This window comes from Heteronotia binoei, chromosome 6, assembly GCF_032191835.1.
Source record: "Heteronotia binoei isolate CCM8104 ecotype False Entrance Well chromosome 6, APGP_CSIRO_Hbin_v1, whole genome shotgun sequence".
NCBI classification, from domain to species: Eukaryota; Metazoa; Chordata; class Lepidosauria; order Squamata; family Gekkonidae; genus Heteronotia; species Heteronotia binoei.
In genome coordinates this window covers 116,668,482-116,675,372 of record NC_083228.1, presented here as the reverse complement: position 1 = coordinate 116,675,372, position 6,891 = coordinate 116,668,482, and positions in this window count along the sequence as shown.

Here is a 6,891-nt window from a genome sequence, read left to right as displayed (position 1 = left end):
AGTGCGTGGTCTTTTTTTTGCCCGTAAAAATTGTAAAAGTTCTTTTTGCCATTTCTTGGGGATCTCAATCGGGATCGTCCGAAAAAAGTAAAGAAATTTGGGGAGCATAAAGTGTCTGATAAGTTCTAGTCTATCCGTCCAATATAGAGACATAGCATTCCAGTTTTTAATTGAATTTCTAATTTCTGTCTGCAAGGTGCCGAAAATGGCAGAAAATAACTGTGACAGGTTTACAGGCATAGCCACCCTTAAATACTTCCAATTTTTTGAAACCCAATTGTAAGGGGAAAATTGCTTAATATTTTGGATATTAAAGTTTGACATTAATTGGATATATATCTGATTTTGTTTGGCTAAAAGACAGTCCAGAGACTAGGCTAAAATTATGTAAGAACATAAGAGAAGCCATGTTGGATCAGGCCAATGGCCCATCTATACACACAAACTGTGGCTAATAGCCACTGATGGACCTTTGCTCCATATTTTTATCTAACCCCCTCTTGAAGCTGGCTATGCTTGTAGCCGCCACCACCTCCTGTGGCAGTGAAATCCACATGTTAATCACGCTTTGGGTGAAGAAGTACCTCCTTTTATCCGTTCTAACCCAACTGCTCAGCAATTTCATCGAATGCCCACGAGTTCTTGTATTGTGAGAAAGGGAGAAAAGTACTTCTTTCTCTACCTTCTCCATCCCATGCATAATCTTGTAAACCTCTATCATGTCACCCCACAGTTGATGTTTCTCCAAGCTAGAGAGCCCCAAGCGTTTTAACCTTTCTTCATAGTGAACCAAACCGTTAATCATTCTAGTTGCCCTTTTCTGCACTTTTTCCAATGCTATAATATCCTTTATGAGGTGCGGTGACCAGAACTGCACACAGTATTCCAAATGAGACTGCACCATCAATTTATACAAAGGCATTATGATACTGGCTGATTTGTTTTCAATTCCCTTCCTAATAATTCCCAGCATGGCGTTGGCCTTTTTTATTGCAATCGCACACTGTCTTGACATTTTCAGTGAGTTATCTACCACGACCTCAAGATCTCTCTCTTGGTCAGTCTCTGCCAGTTCACACCCCATCAACTTGTATTTGTAGCTGGGATTCTTGGCCCCAATGTGCATTACTTTGCACTTGGCCACATTGAACCACATCTGCCACGTTGACGCCCACTCACCCAGCCTCAACAGATCCCTTTGGAGTGCCTCACAATCCTCTCTGGTTCTCACCACCCTGAACAATTTAGTGTCATCTGCAAACTTGGCCACTTCACTGCTTACTCTCAACTCCAAATCATTTATGAACAAGTTAAAGAGCATGGGACCCAGTACTGAGCCCTGCGGCACTTCACTGCTTACGGTCCTCCACTGCAAAGACTGCCCATTTATATTCACTCTCTGCTTCCTATTAATTAGCCAGTTTTTGATCCACAAGAGGACCTGTCCTTTTACTCCATGACTCTCGAGCTTACTAAGGAGCCTTTGATGAGGAACTTTATCAAAAGCTTTCTGGAAGTCAAGGTAAACAATATCTATCAGGTCTCCTTTGTCCACATGTTTGTTCACCCCCTCAAAGAAATGTAACAGGTTAGTGAGGCAAGATCTTCCCTTACAGAGCCCATGCTGAGTCTTCCTCAATAACTCATGTTCATCAATGTGCCTACTCATTCTGTCCTTGATAATGGTTTCTACCAACTTTCCTGGTATTGAAGTCAGACTGACTGGCCTGTAATTTCCCGTATCTCCTCTGGAACCCTTTTTAAAGATGGGGGTGACATTTGCTATCTTCCAGTCCTCAGGAATGGAGGCAGATTTCAATGAAAGATTACATATTTTTGTCAGGAGATCCACAAGTTCAACTTTGAGTTCTTGCAGAACTCTTGGATGTATGCCATCCGGACCTGGTGACTTATTAGTTTTTAATTCGTCTATCAGTTGTAGGACCTCCTCTCTTGTCACCTCAATCTGACTCAGGTCTTTCAACACCCTTTCTAATATAAGTGGTTCTGGAGCAGGTAAACATTTCTCATCTTCCACAGTGAAGACGGAGGCAAAAAAATACATTCAGCTTCTCAGCCATTTTCCTATCCTCCTTCAGTAATCCTTTGACCCCTTGGTCATCCAAGGGCCCCACTGCCTCCCTGGCTGGTTTCCTGCTTCTAATATATTTGAAGAAATTTTTATTGTTGGTCTTCATGTTTTTGGCAATATGCTCCTCATAGTCTTTTTTTGCCTGCCTGATCACAGTCTTGCATTTGATTTGCCACAGCCTGTGTTCCCTTTTATTAATCTCACTTGCACTAGCTTTCCACCGCTTAAAGGAGTCCTTCTTACCTTTTACAGCTTCCATTACTTTGTTTGTTTACCATGCAGGCCTTCTCTTATACCTGTTTGTACCTTTCCTAACTTGTGGTATATATTTTATCTGAGCTTCTAGGATTGTAGTTTTAAATAGCCTCCAAGCTTCCCCAAGGGTTTTGACTGTATCTACCTTTCCTTTCAGTTTCCTCTTCACATGCCTCCTCATCTCAGAGAATTTACCCCTTTTAAAGTTAAACATGGTTGTGCTGGTTTTTTGGAGCAACTCTCTATTTATATAAATGGTGAAATCAATAACGTTATGGTCACTGCTCCCAAGTGGTGCAATCACTTTTACATCTCTCACCAATTCTTAGGCATTACTTAGGACCAAATCCAGGATCGCCCCACCCCTGGTAGGTTCAGAGACCATCTGCTCCATAGCACAGTCATTGAGAGCATCTAGAAATGCAATCTCTTTCTCTCGACCGGAACACATATTGACCCAATCAATCTGAGGGTAGTTAAAATCACTTATGACGACACAGTTTTTACGTCTAGCCACTATCTTTAAGCCTTCCATCATATTATAATCGATTGTACTTCCAGCAAAGAATCAGAGGGTTTGGAGAGACATAAGACAATATCATCAGCATATAAGGATATTTTATGAGAAGTAACACCTATGTTTATTCCTTTAATTAGAGGGTCTGTACGAATTGTCTCAGCCAAAGGTTCTATGGCTATTGCAAAGAGGAGCGGGGATAGGGGCATCCTTGCCTTGTACCTCTTTGCAGTGAGATTGATTCAGTAAAATAGCCGTTTAGTAATAGCTTAGCTGAGGGCTCCTCATATAAAGTGTGGATTGCATTGTTAAACTTAGTGCCAAATCCCATACCATGTAAAACCATTTTCAAATAGTGGATTTCAAAACTATCAAAAGCCTTTGTGGCATCTAGTGATAATAGTAAGGCTTTATGTTGATTAGATTTACAATACAAAATAATGTTTAAAATGCAACATATGTTATCAGCAATGTTTCTTTTGTAAATAAAGCCAGTTTGGTCAGGCTTAATATAATCAGGTAATATAACTTTTAATCTGTTTGCCAAAATTGTTGTGAAAATTTTGTTGTCTACATTAAGGAGCGAAATTGGGCAGTATGAAGCCGGATCTTGACTATCTTTATTCGGTTTTGGAATTGTAATTATATTGGCTTCTTACCAAGTTTTTGGCATGCACCCTGACTCTAGAATATTGTTGCATAGAGTTGTTAGGGGACCAACTAGCTCTGCTTTAAAAATTTTATAATACTCAGGAGGGAGGCCATCCCTACAGGGTGCAGTATTTGGCTTCAGCTGTTGAATAGATTCAATGACTTCAGTTGTTGTAATATTTTTTTCCAGCAAGTGAACATGGGTAGGAGTTAGCTTAGGCAGCAACCCTTGCTTACTTAAGAAAGCTTTTATTTAAGGTGTCTCAGGTTTTGTGGTGGAATATATCTTTGTGTAGAAATCAGCCATAATTTTGGCAAATTTTTGAGTTTCTATTTGTTTGGATCCTTCCTTGTCCAGAAGTGAGTATATGTGAGAGGCTTGGCGCTTCTGTTTAACCTTCCACGCTAGGAATTTGATTGATCTCGGGGATTTTTTCCAGTACCTATTTTTAATATACATCAGCTGTCTCTGAATTGTTTCAGTTTCCTTATCCTGTAGGAGTTTCCATTCTGCCTCTAATTTCCTACAAATACGTGAGTCACCAGTTTGTTTATGGAGTAGTTCCAAATGTTTAATTTTTTCTTGCGTTTCCAATATTAATTGTTTCTTTTCTTTTTTCAGGCATATTACCATAGAAGATACCAAGCCTCTAACAACTGCTTTAGATGCATCCCATAAAGTATTTAATGAGATATCATCTGTGTTATTTTCTTTAAAATAGTTTTGTATGCCTTGGGCAATTTGTTCTTTCACGGTGTCATCCAATAAAATTTTTTTCTCAAATTTCCAGTGCCTTTCTGTTTGTATTTGTCTAAAAGGTTTTAATGTACAAAGGATTGGTATATGGTCTGACCAAATATTAATGCCAATTTGTATGTCTGATAAAAATTTATTAAGGATTGGGATAGAATTATGCAATCAATTCATGTATAAATGTTATGTCTTGCTGAGTAATATGTATAATCTCTCTCATTTTGGTGGGAATGACACCATACATCATATAGACCATAGCTTTCAAGAAGGGAAGATAAACCTGTATCTGTGTTACCTAAGTTTCGAGGGTTGGGCTGCCTATGTGTTCTGTCTAAAACCTCATTGGCTATCAGATTAAAGTCCCCTCCTAGTATAACATTATCAGTTTGGAAGGCTTGTAGCTGCAATAATGACTGGCTTAGAAATTCTAACTGATTCATATTTGGAGCATATAAGGTCACTAGTGTTAGAGGAAAGCCTTCCAAACTGCCTTTTACAAAAAGGAATCTACCTTGAGGATCAGAGCTGGTGTCTCGTAGTTCAAAGCGGATGTGCTTAGCAATTAAAATGGCTTGATTTCAAGTTCCCAGGGACAAGGAGTTGAGTAGCAATCCAGGGGGAATTCAAGACAGGGTGATCTTTAGATTTCAGATGTGTCTCCTGTAGGAACAAAATGTCAGGCTTATCTTTCATAATCTGAGAGAGTACACATTTTTGTTTGATTTGGTTGTTTAAGCCATGTACATTATAAATCATAACTTTTAAAGGATTCATTTTGCAAGTTAAACACTCTAAATATGCTAATAATCTAGTCACAAAATTCTAGAAATGTGCTATTGTATCCTATAAGTTTTAAGGTCACCAAATACCCAATGTAAAACTCTAAGTCTATACTACTAAATTTAACTTCAAAAATATCTATCTAGTTCCTGTTATTGAAATCTTAACTGGTAAGTTCTTATACTAAGCTTCACCTAAGTTCCACCCTTATACCTACTCTAACCAACAAAATAAAACAGCAGTTATAACACTATTAGCACAGCAAAGAAGGAAAGGAAAGAAGAACATAACCCCCCTCCCCCAGCCCCATTCCCCTCTCCCTTTATAAATCAGGTATTCTTCATTAAAATCAGTTCTGACAGCTTCCACATCTTCAATTAGAAAGTCAGCAGCAAATGTTCAGTTCATAGGTTTCAGGTCTTTTCCAGGATGGGAATCTTGCATTTTTTTCTCTGGGGTGAGAGCTTCCTCTTAGCTGTTTTCTTCAGTAAGTCTGCAGGAACTTCCAAGAGTAGGGCCTTCAACATAGTAATTCCAGAGGCCAGATCTTTGGCTACATATTGTTTGCTAAGGTGTTGCACTTGTAATTTGTACAGCATCGTCCATCTGTATTTTATGTTGGCCTGCTGCAGTTTGGTGGTGATTGGCTTCAGTGTTTTCCTGAGAGACAATACATCCTGAGGAAGATCTGGATAAATGGTAATTTTACAGTCCTGGTATTTTAAGTATCCTTTTTCTCTGGCTGTGTTCAGAAGCAAAGATTTGAATCGTGGATCAGGTATTGTAATTAGAATATCTCTGGGGAGCCTTCTGTTAGGAGACTTAGCATTCTCAATGCGATAAGCTTTATGAAGAATTAATGGATAGTCATCAGTAAGGTTTAATTATTGGGACAGTCAGGGTGTCAGAAAATCAATTAGATCATTAGAAGCTTCCACCCCCTCTGCAAAACCACGCAGTTTAAGGTTATCTTGTCTTATCGTGACCTCAAGCTGAAGAATATGATCATTTTGCTGAAGGTTTTCATTCTGTAAAGCCATGCCTAAATTCAAGGCCGTGTCTGCAGTCTGCGCAGTTTGTGAGAGAGATTTAGTAAAGTCCTGTAGCTGATCATTAATGGGTTTCAATAACCCAGTCATTTGTGCAGAAAGTTTATCTAATAGAGACATCTCCATGGCCTGAAGAGATGTTTGTAAGGTGGCTTGAAAGAATTCCTCCATAGAGGCCTCATTGTAGGCTGTGCTCCCTTCCCTGTCGTCAGGGGAAGCTGCCATTTTTTTTAATCACTTGTGCTGCAGTCGTTACTCTGTGAGGATTTTCTCCCCGGGGAGAGGCTTTAGCCAGTTGTTCTGTCTTCTTGGGGGAAGGCAAGGTTGTTCCCCCAACTTTTTGCATCATTTAGGGCTGTAAGAGAACGATCCAGTGCTGGAATGGAAGGGAAATAGGGCCACGGGAGTTAGAGCTCTCCTCTCACGTGTCCGCCATGATCGCTGGTGACACTCCGCCCCTGTTATGAATGTTTTGATTCTTTTCACTCTTGGATATTTGTTTCATTAAATATTTATGCCCCCCCTTCCCTTGTGGCGCAAGGTAACTTACAATACCAAATATAATTCATGCATAATACTATAAAATCCATTCATTTTCCCTCCCCAAGAAGCCTTAGGTCCTATTCAAAGACCTAGCCTTATCTTGCCCAAGAGCTTTTCTCTGCATAAAAGATGTTGCTGTCAAGCCACAAAGGCCTATACAGTTCACTGCAGCCAGCAGGGGCCATTGATTCCTGCATTTATTTCCTTTATATGCAAAACCTATTTCTCATCCAGCTTGTCATGGAGAGTT